Genomic DNA, 13917 nt, shown 5'->3' with positions numbered 1-13917 from the left:
AGCAGACATTAATTATCACCCGGCCTCCTCCTGATGCTAGGGTTGGGACTGAAATGAGTTATGAGCCCCCTTTCCTGCTTCCCCTCCCTGTGCAGCTCTGGTTCTTCCTGGAGTCATGACAATAGCTATGTGCTGGAAGGTGATTCTGTCACCAGGCAACTCGGAAGTCAGGAAGGGCCAGAGCCAGATGAGAATCCAGTGGGGCGCCAGGACTACCTGCGGGTTGTGGTTGGGGGCCCATGTTGCCCGACTGCTGGCTCGGAGCCCATCCCATGTGGCCTGTTCTAAAGGAGCGGCATCCTGCAGAGCAGCCCCGCCCCACGTAATAGTGCACCTGCCACATGCATGTCAGTCACAAAAGCCAGGGCGAACTGTGGCGGGGTCCCTAGCCTGTCAGCCAGGGCAGAGGAGGGGGGTGCCAGGGTGGAGGGGCCTGTGGGCTGCAGCAGGGCTGACAGGGCAGTGCCCAGCAGCACAGAGACGTGGAACAGGATGCCCGCAGACCAAAGCAGTCTGCACAGGAAGGGCTGGTGGTTGTGAAATCCTATGTAGCGGCTATCAGTGATGGTCTGGACTCAGGATGCAGACGCTGCAGGCTGCACAACGCCTGCTGCCTGGTGGCACTTAGCTTTGGCACTGCTGATATTAACCTGTTACCGACCCGAAGTACCCTGCCACTTTCATCTAGGTTAGATGTTGAAATGGAAAAGGACAGTTTCTAAATTTCTGGCTTGTGCATCTGGGTGGGTGGTGGTGCCTGTTCAATAAAAACAGAACAAGTTGCAGGTTAGAGGTCCAGAAGATACTGACCAGTGTGGAATGTAATGGTGGACAACCCCCTGCTCCAATGGGTGAGGGGTTTGAGCTGCACATGGGCGACTCCCTTGCTAAATATGCTGCCCCAAGAGGAGCAAAGGCAAATGTGGCCAACACTGGCCCTCATTAGTTGGAGAGCTGGATACTCCCACTGGCTTTCTGGCATGCATGGGATTCTGGGAGAGGACTTTTGAAAGGGAGAGTGAAGAAAGCAAAAAAGTCAGTTGGTTCTTTCCCTGCCCCTCGTGGGGGGCTGTGTCAGTGGTTGCCAGTGGGCCTGCCAACAGTGGTGGCCAGTGCAGGCCTGTTAGCAGAGCCTTGGGGGCACAGACTCCAAAGATGCTTGAAGCAGGACAGTGACTGGAGACCAGCTAAGCCACCTACATTTATGATATTTTTGGTGGGGAAAAGAGATTCCTGGTGCAACTTTGAACTGATCTGGCAGAGGGTGACAGGGTGATTTTTCTTTGGGTGGCTTAGAGGGAACAGTCTTTGAGGCAGAAACTTGCCATTATTTCCAAAGACCTTGGTGATAATAGCCCTGTGAACAGATTTTTGTTCTTGTGTTATTTTCAGTCTTGAGCCTACATAGTAGTTGTAATGACAAATATTTAAATAGGTATTTTTTATGTCATACTCTGACTTTTCCTTTCCCCTCACTGTTGTTAGTCAGATATTTTAGACAGAAACTTGACGTTAAGTAAAAGATTCCTTTCTTTTCAACCGTATTCTGTCTTTGGGGATTTGCCTAGTAGGTAGCAAACAGTAGGAGCCCCCTCCCCCTACTGATTGCTTTCGGTAACAGAAGTGCATGCATTTTTTCCTTCCTCCACTAATCCTTTAGCATCTCTGTTTAAATTTTTAACAATTCATTCATCTCATTCCCTCCATTTCTAGTTTATTGCATCAATTTCATGGAGAAGAACGGAGGTTATCAATCACACCCTAATCTTTTATCTGCTAATAACTTGTCGATTTGTAAACAAATAAATTATTAATTTTAGTAGAAAATAATTAGAAACATTCAGTAATACATAATTTTAATAGACAAAAATTGACAAGCAAGTAAAAGCAGCATCAGAACTTAGAAACGCAGAAGGGAAAATAGGTGTGATGGGGGCTGGCCTTGGAGAGCCTGTAGGAGAGAAGAAAGGGAAGCACTGCCTGAGAGGGAGCAGGCAGCGGCAGCAAAGAGCACCTGCCTGGGTGTCCCTGGTTTTCCTCGTCCTCAGTTCTGATTCCTGCCTTGCTTGGGTCCAGGGCCTTGTCCTCTGTACACCATGTTTGTTAAAACCCCAAACTAGGGGCAGCTCGTGATTACTCCTTGAGTTTCTAGCTTCTTTGTTTGGTGGGCTCTAAGAATTTTCTTACTTTTTTGCAAACTCAAAATATGTATAGTATATCTTAAACAACCTCTCTACCACAACATTTGTAGTGCTACTATTTTACATTTTCTAGGATAATCTGCTTGAAGCCCTTTAACTTAAATTAGAAAGGATCTTGTATCAGATCCATAGGAACGGGAAATTGCTGGAAGTTTTTTAGGTGAAGTGTATCTGAAGATAGTTTGTATTCAACTTCTTATTTTTTTATAAAACCTTAAGTAAATGATTTATTTAGCAATCATGTCATTTATGTAAATACTTTCTATGGTATATACACAGACCTATTTTTACTTTTGAAAGATTATCTTGTGAGGTCATTAGAAGACCCAGAAATAAAAATCTATAATTCAAAACTCATATACACATGAGTGTATAGGTTCTGAGCCTATGTACTCATGTGTATATGAGTATATAGGTTCAGAACCTATATATAGGTTTTATATATATATTTATATATATATATTCTTAGGTTCTGAACATGATTTGTTAATCCTATGATATTCTAATAGGAAAAATAGTATACAATTTAAGTTTATGGAGATCTTAACAGTAAATTAATAACAGATTAGTAGATTAAATTAATGAAAAATTGAAATTAATTAAATTTAATAAATTATTCAATAAAAACAAGAACACATTTTTATGGGTTCTGATACTTTTGAATGAAATATATAAGTTGAAAGACTGTGCTTCTTTGATAGTAAAATGCAAAGTGCTAAAAAGAAAAAAGTCTCCTATTGACTTTTCTAGAAGAATTGTGAGAACAGTGCATTCTGAACTTTCTTGTTTTAAATATACTATTTATTATAATTACAGTGCCACAGATAGCATTAGAATGTCCAAGAGTAGTCCTGTACCACTTAGATTATCAGGCAACAACACCACGTGATTCTTTCTTAGGGCAGCATTATACATAGTAAAGACAAGACTGGATATCATCAGAAAGTTGGCTAACAGTTATACATAGGCACACACAAACTAATACAGGGTGGGCAAAAGTAGGTTTATAGTTTTTGAGTACATGAAACACAGAGTCCATCCTTATTTTATTATTTATTAATTATTATTTTTCATATGAACAACTATAAACCCAGTTTTGCCCCACCCTATATAATCTATCATATTAATACTTCTAGGGAAAAAAATCAGTGATATTCCACATAAAAACTGAAGGAGTATTTGGCATAATTCAATATCTTTCTTGATAGAATCATATCATAAAATAAAAATAGGTGGATAGTATCTTAATATGATACCAAATATATGTATATCAGTTCACAGTCAGAGTTATGTTTCATAGGGACACTGTGGTATTTTTCACTACCACAGCTAAGGTGAAAAAGCTAAAGATGCCAAACTGTCACTTTTTAAAGCCATGTGTCTTGACTAGCAGGGGTTCACCAGGATTAGTCATAGCACTCCTTTTTCAAGGTTATGGGAAGAAAAACACACTAATATGGGAACAATAAGTAGGAAGGAGAAGTATTAGAAAATTTCCATTTTGTATTTTTAAAAAATCAGGAAAATATAGACTCTGATGTAGAAGATCTAGGCTGAGAGAAGACAGCAGATTAAGTTGAAAATGTTATTACTAAGATATCAGATGAAGTAAAAGAAAGCTAAATGAGATAGGAAAGAGATTAATTCAATAAAAATCAGTATTAGAAGCACTAAAGTGTGGAGTTTAACCTAAAGAAAATGAAATGAATGAGGTAGGAAAACAACTTAGAAGTTCTGCTGGTGTGTAGAAATGTAAAGAAAATAAAATGATGAACAAAAGTAAATAAATCCCATGGAGGAACGAGGTCTTAATGTGAAATTATTTAAAAAAATAAGAAAACTAATTAGAAGTGAATTAAGTGTAAATAAATATTTGCAGTTAGTGCTTGCTTATATATTTGCAAACTCTGTTCCCCTTAGACAGTTTACAGATCCTGAGTGACAGTGTCATCATTTGTGGCACTAGCAACTAGTGAAATATACAACAAAGTATTTTAGAATTTAAAATATGCCGACTACTTTTTAAAAAATATTTTACTTATTTATTTTTAGAGAGAGGGGAAGGGAGGAAGAAAGGGAGAGAAACATCAATGTGTGGTTGCCTCTCAATGTGCCCCCTACTGGGGACCTGGCTTGCCACCCAGGCATGTGCCCTGACTGGGAATTGAACTGGTGACCCTTTGGTTCACAGACAGGCACAGGAGCCACACCAGTCAGGGCATGCCTACTACTTCTTAAATTACTAGGGAAAAAACCCAAAAGATTGATGAAAAATATTTCTTACAGCAAAAGTTAGAAAATAGAAGAAACAGCAAAATGTGTGAATAGAAAGCATGAAACAAGGTCAGGTATGTTGGTAACAGGAAATATAAATGGGTTGAATTCCTCTATTAGAATGTAAAACTTCTGGTATGTGTGAGTAAGCTCCTAGCTGAATGGCCTTCCTACAGACAGCAATAATAAATTTTGGACAAAATTTATAACGTATGAAAGTCCTAGAGAGTAGAAAAAAGCAGGCACATTCTAGAAGGGAGACAGAATTTTAAAATGTGTCCAAAATGGAGAGAATTTCTGGTTCTTTAAATGGCTGTTACCTTTAGGGCAGGTAAAGTTAGTGCTGCATTAGGTGTATGAAATTATCATTGAAAACTTCCACTCATCTGGCTCATCCATCTGTCAGAGTTTGGGGCAAGCACTACTGCTTACAAATGAGAAGTAAATCCCAGGGAGAATTAGATTGATATAATCCAAAGGTCTGTGTATAAATCCTGTCCAAATGTCTGAGTGACCACTGACCCATATGTTTATAGGGTAGACTACAAGCCACCTAAGGGTACTGATCTGAGATTTGGGTTTGTAGTTTGAGTCCGATCAAGGCAATTTCCTGCTAAAACAGAAATATTAACACTCTTCAAGAAATCAAACAGTATCCAGAAGGTCCAGGATATAACAACCAAGTGAAGAATAAGAAAAATAGGATTTATCCTCAAGAGAAAAAATCAACAGAGACCAACCCCAATGTGACTCATATATTGGCATTAACAGACAAGGGCTTTAAAGAAACAATTGTAACTATAATTGTTGGGGAAATGAGGTAAAGAAAATATGTTCCCAGTGAATGAAAAGATAGGAAATTCTCAGCAGAGAAATAGAAATCAAGAAAAAAAACCCAAATTTAAATTCTAGAACTAAGGCAGTATCTTCAATGAAAGTTCACTTGATGAGCTTTGTGGCAGAATGGAGATAACGGAGCAAGAAGCCAGAGAGCCTGAAGTTATTCAACGTGAAGAATAGAGAGAAGATGACAGAAGAAACACATCCTTAACAATTTGTAGACCCATAACAAGCATCCTCACATGTTTCTAATTGGAATCCCAGAAGGCAAGGAGAGATAATGGGGTACAAAAACTTCTGAAGAAATAATGACTGAAAACTTTCCAATCTGGGAGAAGATATAAATTTATAGATCCAAGAAGCTCAATGAACTTCAGGCAGAATAAATACAAGAAAACCTTGCTTAGGCACATTGTAGTAAAGTTGCCAGAAACTCAAGGTAAAGAGAAAATCTAGAAAGCATGTTGAGAAAAATAACATGTTGTTAATTAATGGGGAACAATGATCAGATTTTTATGACTTCCTTTAGAAAATATGAAAGCCAGACAGTGTAAAAACATCTTTAAAATTTTGGGGGGAAAATGGTCAACCCAGAATTTTACATCCAGTGAAAATTTCCTTCAAGAATGAAGACAAAATAAAAACCTGAGATCAAAGAAAATTAAAAGAATTCCTCACCTCAGACCTGCACTCCAAGATGTTCTTTTTAAAAATATATTTAATTGATTATGCTGTTGCAGTCATCCTAATTTTCCCCCTTTGCTCCTCACTGCCCAGTACCCCCTCTTCCCTCTAACAATTCCTGCCCCTTAGTTACTGTTCATGGGTCATGCATGTAAGTTCTTCGGCTTCTCCCTTTCCTATATTATTCTTAACATCCTCCTGTCTGTTTTGTACCTACCATTTATACTTCTTAATCTCTGCACAATTTCCCCCATTCTCCCCATTCACCCTCCCAGCTGATAACCCTCCAAAGGATCTTTACCTGTATGATTCTATTCCTGTTCTGGTTGTTTGCTTGTTTTTTTTTGTTTTTGTTTTATAGATGCAGTTGTTGATAGTTGTGAGTAGGTTGTTATTTTACTGTTCATAGTTTTGATCTTTTTTTTCTAAAATAAGTCTTTTTAACATTTCATATAAGGGCTTGGTGATGATGACCTTCTTTAACTTGACCTTATCTGGGAAGCATTTTATCTGCTCTTCCATTCTAAATGATAGCTTTGCTGGATAGAGTACTCTAGGTTGTAGGTCCCTGCTTTTCATCACTTTGAATACTTCTTGCCAGTTCTTTCTACAAGGTTTCTTTTGAGAAATCAGCTGATAGTGTTATGGGAACTCCTTTGTAGGTAACTCTCTGCTTTTCTCTTCCTACTTTTAAGATTCTCCCTTTATCTTTAACCTTTGGTATTTTAATTATGTTGCATCTTGCTTGGTGTAGTCCCCTTTGGGTCCAATTTGTTTGGGACTTTCTGTGCTTTGGGGACTTGTGTGTTTATTTCCTTCACCAAATTAGAGAAGTTTTATTTCACCATTTTTTCAAATAAGTTTTCAACTTCTTGCTTTTCCTCTTCACCTTCTGGCACCCCTATAGTTCAGTTGTTGGGTCATTTAAAGTTGTCCCAGAGTTTCCTAAGCCTCTTTTTTTTTTTTTTTGAGTTCTTGTTTCTTCTTTCTGTTCTGGTTGAATGTTTATTTCTTCCTTTTGTTCCAAATTGTTGATTCCAGTCCCAGGTTTCTTCCCTTCACTGTTGGTTCCCTGTATATTTTCCTTTACTTCACTTAATGTAACCTTCATTTCTTCCTTTATTTTTTTGCCATAGTCAGTGAATTCTCTGAGCCATTCTCTGAGCCTGATCAGTAGTCTTTTGAACTCTGTGTCTGATAGGTTGGTTATCTTCATTTTGTTTAGTTCTTTTTCGGGGGTTTTATTCTATTCTTTCATTTCTTTGCCCCCTTAATTTGGCAGCCTCCCTATGTTTGTTTCTGTGTATTAGGTAGAGGTGCTTTTACTCCCTGTCTTAGTATGTCCTGTGTAGCAAAGGCACCTGTAAATTGTGTTGGGCGAGGCTTTAGGTAATGGCCAGGGCAGAGCAACCTGTTTCACTGTGCCTCTACTTATGGCAGGGTGAGCAGAAAGGGGACAGTGCCACTGCCCATCCTCTGGGGGTCTACCTGGCACTCACCCCATTTCTAGTCACTTCACCCACTTCCTGTATGTGATAGCCCCCTCCAGCTAATGAATGCCCTGGGGTTTGCATAAATTCTAACACCACGCAGGCCCTTTAAGTGGCAAAAATTCTGCAATTTATTCTGCCACCCCTGCCCCCACTGGTTTTTATTGCCAGAGGTAATGGGGGTTTATCTTCCCCGTTCTGGGACCCTGGGCTGTGTAGTCTGCCTTGGGGCTGGGATTGCTAGCTCCTAGGGTATCCCTCCTGATTTTTATCCACCACACGTGAACGTGGGACTTTCCATCCTCCTGCTCCTGCTGCTGCTGCTTGTCAGCACCATACTGCCTCTCTGCCCTATCTTTGCGACTCTGTCCCTTCTACCCTTCTGGATGAATGTACCCTTCTTTAAACCCTTGGTTGCCAAACTTCTGTACAGCTCGCTCTTCTGATGGTTCTAGTTGTTATTTGTTTTTGAGATCTGGTTGTACTTCTTTCCATGCTTGTGGGAGGAGGCAAAGTGTGTGTACCACTGCCTCCATCTTGACCAGAAGTCACTATAAGATATTCTAAAAGAAATTCTCTAGGTAGAAAGGAAGTGATACCAAATATACACTTGAATCCTCAAAAAGAAATAAAGAGCTGCAGAAATGGTAAATATTAGGATAAATATAAACAACCAGTGTTGCTTCTTAATTTTTAAAAAATAGAATTAATTGTTTTATGTGACATTAGAACATTGTCTTGTGGAGATTATTATGTATGTAGATATGATGCATATGAAACCTATAGCATTAAGTGAAGAGTCTAGCTGGACTTATATGGGATATAAGGTATCTACATTATTTTTGTAAAGTGGTATGATATTCTAAGCAGATGAAAAGTTAAGGATGTACAGTGTAATCCTTAGAGTAACTAAAATAAAATAAGGCTAATTGACAAATTGAAAAGGAATTTTAAAATATATTCAAGTGATTCAAAATAGGTAGGAAAAGAACAGGAAATAGAAGAAACAAAAAGAAAACAAAACCGCAAACCTAAATATTAACTGTTAGTAAACTAAACATTACAAAAAAGTAGAGATAATCAAAATGAATTAAAAAATATCAAGGTATAATTTAAATAAAGATGGAAAATAAGTTGATGCAAAATATAAACTATAGAAACAATGACAACATGATGTTAATATGGGTTTATTAATGTCAGATTAAATTGAGTCCTGCACAGCTGGTCCCTGCAGCCTCACCAGAGAATGATTTTGCTGGGCTTGGCCTGTCCTTCCTCAGTTGGTAGCAGCAGTGGGCCTGCGGACTCCTGGGCAATGAATGGTGCTGCAGCGTGCCTGGTAGGGATTACAGTTGTAGGTAAAGCAAGTATTCGATGATTTGTGGAAAATAATTTTGAGCCTTAGATTATGTTCAGCAACAGAGCATTTTTTATCTAGGAAGCATTCTGTAAATCTTAGTTCCTTCTTTTAATTATTATTTATCTTTTGTCTTTATCATTCATTCAGCGCAGACATATACTAGGAAATTATAAATATGTGTTCAATTCAATATAAAATTATAACACCATCAAGTGGGAGCATTTAATTAGATATATTATCTACATATTTAATAATATACTGTTTGAACTACAATTAATTTTTTGTAAAAAGAAGCTGAGTAGCTATTACTACTTAAATTTCTTAAGGTACCAATTTATTTATATATATATATATATACACACATATATATATACACACACACACACACATATTTATTTAAAATTTAGTCTTTACTATATTTTTTAAATTACCTTTTAGTCCCCTTGTACCCCCAGCAATCACTACATTGTTGCCCATGTCCATGAGTCCTTTTCCTTTTTACTTAATCCCTCCACTCCCTAACCTCCCCTCCCAGCTGTCATCTGCCCTCCATCTTTGAGTCTGTCCCCATTTTCCTTGTTAGTTTAGTTTTCTCATTAGATTCCACATAGGAGTGAAATCATATGGTATATTTCTCTGACTGCCTTATTTAACTCAGCATGTTCTTCAGGTCTATCCATACTGTCACAAAGGGTAAAACTTTCTTCTTTTTTTACAGCCAAGTAGAATTTCATTGTGTAAATGTCTCAAAGTTGCTTTATCCATTCATCTACTAATGAACTTGGGATACTTCCATATTTTGGTGATTGTAAATAACACTGCAATGAACATAGGGCTGCTTATATTCATTTTGAATTAGTGTTTGGGGTTCCTTTGGATATATTCCCAGAAGTGGGATAGCTGGGTCAAAAGACGGATCCATTTTTAATTTTTTGAAGTATCTCCATACTGCTTTCCAACAGTGGTTGCACCAGTCTACATTCCTACCAACAATGCAAAAGGGTTTTTCTTTTTCTACATCCTCACCAGCACTTGTAGTTTGTTGATTTATTGATGACAGCCATTCTGACAGGTGTGAGATGATATTTCATTGTGGTTTCAGTTTACATTTCTCTGATGATTAGTGACATTGAGCATCTTTTTGTATGTTTATTGACCATCTGTATGTCTATATCTTCTATAAAAGAACAATCTCTGGGAAGATAAATTGGTTCATGGAGGTGTATAATTATTTTGTATTCATTTATAGGGAAACTCCTTTTCCTTGCCTGTCTGAAATGTTTTCCTTACTCTAAATTGATAAGTATTTATAGAAATAAGCATTTAGTTTACTCTGATGGTTTTGATACTTGGATTTTTAAGGAAAATGTCTACATATCCATATGCATTTCTAAAGTATTTCTATAGACCCTTGTAATTACTTTAAAAATCCTCTTTGTGATTAAGCAAAAAGGGAACAAGGACTCATGGACAACAATGCAGTGACTGCTGGGGGAGGGGGAGCATCAGGGGACTAAATGGTAATGGAAAAAATACAATAAAGATTAAACAAAAAATCCTCTTTGCACGTATTTCATCTGTAAGTATTATTATAGTCATTCACTGTGGAGAATGTAGAGGTCCTTATACCCAGCGCAAAACTGAATGTTCCATAATTTCACTTTTTTATCTTATACCAGGTGCTCCTTCAGCTCTGTTCAGAAAGTATTAAAAAAATGTGGTCAAGAACTTATATTGAATTTTAAAATAGCATACAGTAAATAATGACAAATGTTCATATAAACATAGAATCTTTATTTCTAAGAAAAATAATATTAAACAACAAATATAAAGAATTTTGTTAGCTAAATAACATTCCAGGAAATGGATCTATTGCATCGATAATTACCATATTATTTGAATTGCAAAAAACTCTTCAATTTAATGAGTACAGTTCTTTTCACTTAAGTGTCCTATAAAATCCTAAAGGTTTTTAAGATGAATTCTGTTTAGAATTTTGTTTAGAAAATACTTCTCTGAGCTTAAAGGTTGAATTATATATCTTTGTAAAGGCTGATTTTTTTTAAAAAGTTAACTCTTTAAAAACTAAATCTTAGAGACTTAAAGGCATTGTTACTTTTTTAAAAAATTACTTTATTGTTGTTCAATTACAGTTGTCTGCATTTTCTCCCCACCACTCCCCCGCCAACCCCAGCCAAACTCACCTCCCTTCCTTGCTTCCACCCTCCCCCTTGGTTTTGTCTATGTGTTCTTTATAGTAGTTCCTAAAAATCCTCTGCCCCACTGTCCCCTCCTCCTTCCTCCCTGGCTATTGTTAGATTGTTCTTAATTTCAATGTCTCTGGTTATATTTTGTTTGCTTTTTTCTTTTGTTGATTATGTTCCAATTAAAGGTGAGACCATATGGTATTTGTCCCTCACTGCTTGGCTTATTTCACTTAGCATAATATAATGCTCTCCAGTTCCATCCTTGCTGTCCCATTAAAGTGAAAAGAGAACCAACTATTTGGGAAAACATATTTGCCAATAATACCTCGGACAAGGGTTTGATCTCTAAAATGTATAAAGAACCCACACAATTCCACTCCAGGAAGACAAAAAAACCCTATTAAAAATGGGCAAAAGACTTGAACAGACACTTCTCCAAGGAGGACATACAGAGGGCCCAGAGACATATGAAAAGATGCTCAGTATCACTAGCCATCAGAGAGATGCAAATTAAAACCTCAATGAATTACTACCTCACACCGATCAGCATGGCCAACATAAACAAATCAACAAACAAGTGTTGGAGAGGATGTGGAGAAAAGGGAACCCTAGTGCACTGTTGGTGGAATTGCAGACTGTACAACCACTATGGAAAACAGTATGGAATTTTCTAAGAAAACTAAAAATGGAACTGCCTTTTAACCCGGGAATTCCACTGCTAGGATTATATCCTAAGAACCCTGAAACACCAATCCAAAAGAACCTATGCACCCCAATGTTCATAGCAGCACAATTTACAATAGCCAAGTGCTGGAAGCAAGCAACCTAGGTGCCCATCAGCAAATGAGTGGATCAAAAACTATGGTGCATTTACACAATGGAACTCTACGCAGCAGAGAGAAAGAAGGGCATTTTTATTCTTATTTAACTTTACTGATGAGTGGAAATCTTTTAAATAAGAATATTGCGAGTGGGCCCTGGCCAGTGAAGTTTGGTTGGGCATCATCCCACAGACTGAAAGGTCACAGGCTTGATTCCTGGTCAGGGCATATGCCTAGGTTCCAGGTTCTGTCCCTAGTTAGGGCACATACCAGAGGCAACCTATTGATGTTTCTTTCTCATCTCACATCGAGATTTCTCTCTCCCTTTTTCTCTCTTCCCCCTCTCTAAAATCAATAAGCATGTCCTCAGGTGAGGATTTAAACAAATATTACCAGTGGGCCTTTACATCTGTCTCTGCCATTAGCCAACTAAAAGTTGCATGCTTGTTACATTACATTTCAGAGACATATATATCCATAAGAAAATTCCATGAGTAAGAATAAAGGTTACCTTTAACATAGATAAACTTTCATTAGTGTAATATCTTAGTTTTAATTCTATAATATTGTGTTCTTTGATGTCCATTAATGTCATGTATATTTTTCGCAGTAAATTTTCAAAAAACGTATTAAGTCATAATTGACATACAATAAATGCACATATTTAGAGGATGCAATTTTGAAAATATTGACATATGTGTATACCTGTGAAGTCATTACCTACCACAATCAATATAGTGAACGTTGCAGCCCTAGCTGCTGTGGCTCAGTGGATTGAATGCCAGCCTGTGAACTTGAAGTTCAAAGGTTCAATTCCCAGTCAGAGCACATGCCTGGGTTGCAGGCCAGGTCTTCAGATGGGGGCATGTGAGAGGCAGCTGATTGATGTTTCTCTCCCACATTGATGTTTCCCTCCGTACCTCCCTCCTTTCCTCTCTTTCCGAAAATAAATAAAATTAAAAATATATATAATGAACATTTCCATCACACCCCAAACTTTTCTCATCTCTTTCTTTATCTCTTCCTGCCATCCATGGCCCACAGCCCTCTTTTCCAGGTAGCCACTGATTTGCTTTTTGTTACTCTAGGTTAGTTGGCTTTTTTCCTAGAGTTTTATATAAATGGAATAACACATTATGTTCTCATGTTTTCTTGGCCTGGCATCTTTTACTCTGCATAATTATTTTGAGATTCATCTTTGTGTGTGTGTATGAAAAGTTTATTTTTTTATTGCTGAGTTGTATGTCATTTTACAGATATTTCACAGTTTGTTTATCTATCTACCTAATGATGGACTTTTGAATTGCCTCCAGTTTTTGTCTAACAAACAAAATTGCAATTTTTAGCTATTATGAATAAAGTTGCTATAAACATTGTGATTTTAAAATTATTTTATTTTCAATTTTTACCCTTTACTGGCAATCATGGCTATCAACTCTTGTTACATAGCAGTGCTTTTCTTTCCCAGCAACTTGGTAACTATGGAAGACTATGAAAACATATAACTTTAAACTTATTTTACTTATTCAAGTTATTGCTTTTAAGAAAGAAGAGATCTCATTTTGAATTTGAATCCTTACAGCCTGGTCAGCATTATTACCTTTTATAATCTCCCTAAGTAAAAATTTTAAATGTAACTGCTTTAAAGCCTCTAGTCCTTAATTAACCAGAGCTTATGCAAATACTTTCTTCACTATAATGATGTTATGATGAATATTTTTTCTAAAGAGAATAAATGTTTCCTAATGACCATATTTTATTTCCATAAGTAAATGTGGCAGTTGAAGGGTTTCTTAGTTATCAAATTTTCTCTAAACAAAGGAATGCAGAAAGCATCCCATAATACAATACTTTAAGAAAAATATGAGACACATAAGCAAATTTGTGTTTTTTATTATTGAGAAAACTTTTTACAGTTCCCATTTTTATAAATACTTTTATTTTAAAAATCTCATTACTTTATAGAGTTAACCTTCAAATGGAATGTTTTGTATATAATAAAATTTCAACCTCTTGAAACAGTATTCCATTTCCATTTTA

At 37.0% G+C, this 13917-nt stretch overlaps 1 protein-coding gene across 3 annotated transcripts in view; it reads left to right on the top strand.

Annotated features, from left to right (window-relative positions):
* The window catches only part of AFG1L (AFG1 like ATPase), a 207640-nt gene that overhangs the window by 90383 nt on the left and 103340 nt on the right, over window positions 1-13917 (top strand). The gene's annotated exons all lie outside the window — the stretch shown is intronic.

Source organism: Artibeus jamaicensis, unplaced genomic scaffold, assembly GCF_021234435.1.
Source record: "Artibeus jamaicensis isolate MK-2021 breed Jamaican fruit bat unplaced genomic scaffold, CSHL_Jam_final contig_387, whole genome shotgun sequence".
In the NCBI taxonomy this organism is placed as follows: Eukaryota; Metazoa; Chordata; class Mammalia; order Chiroptera; family Phyllostomidae; genus Artibeus; species Artibeus jamaicensis.
Note: the sequence above shows the minus strand (reverse complement) of the source record. Positions and strands in the feature narration are given on the sequence as shown.